At 38.2% G+C, this 825-nt stretch overlaps 1 pseudogene; it reads right to left on the reverse strand.

Moving 5' to 3' along the window:
• Positions 1-477: 477 nt before the first annotated feature.
• On the reverse strand, positions 478-825 carry LOC100949409 (annotated as a pseudogene).

Genomic DNA, 825 nt, shown 5'->3' on the forward strand with positions numbered 1-825 from the left:
TGGCATAATAAAGATCAAAAGTACAAAGCAAACATTGCTACCTTCTCTCCAGCCCTCACCTTTAACAGGCTAACGAACACCAATTAAAACCTCAGTGAGTCTTGCTTGGTTCTGAGACAGTGAGGGGATTTCCCCAGTATTTAAATATATTCACATAATCAGTTATATAAATCTTAATATAAAACCAGTCTTCAACAGGCTTTGGGATGGCAATTGACTACCTTTGTGAAAAGGTAAACATCACTAATTAAATCTGAACATAGCTTTAGAAATGGAAAACAGTGATAGCATTTATTGAACTGGAATCACTATCAAAATCCAAAAAAAAGATCATATTCATTTAACCATAAGCCAGTCTTAGTTAAATCGGGACTGTCCAACAAAAATATTCTGTCACTCGTTCATGATCTGAATTCTGGTAAATGAAACCAGTCAAATTATGGTACACATTAAAAAAAAAGCCATGAGCTATTTCTCTTTTGTAATAAATAAGGCAATGGCCAACTATTACTCATTTGTAGCTTTTTTGAGATAAGCTATCAAGTCTGCCCTTTCTCCCTTCTTCTTAATGCCAGCGGAGATCATTTTTGTTCCAGGGATGTACTTCTTGGGATTCTCCAAATACTCCGTCAGTGTATCCTCTCCCCAGGTTATGCCTTTGTTCTTATTGGCGTCTGTGTAAGAGAAGCCAGCAGCCTGACCTGTCTTCCTCCCAAAGAGGCCATGGAGATTTGGCCCAGTCTTGTGCTTGCCTCCTTTTTCCACAGTATGGCATTGGACACACTTCTGAACAAAAATCTTCTTGCCTTTCTCAATATCACCCAT

Source organism: Otolemur garnettii, unplaced genomic scaffold (genome assembly GCF_000181295.1).
Source record: "Otolemur garnettii isolate 467f Iridium unplaced genomic scaffold, OtoGar3 scaffold00011, whole genome shotgun sequence".
Lineage (NCBI taxonomy): Eukaryota > Metazoa > Chordata > Mammalia > Primates > Galagidae > Otolemur > Otolemur garnettii.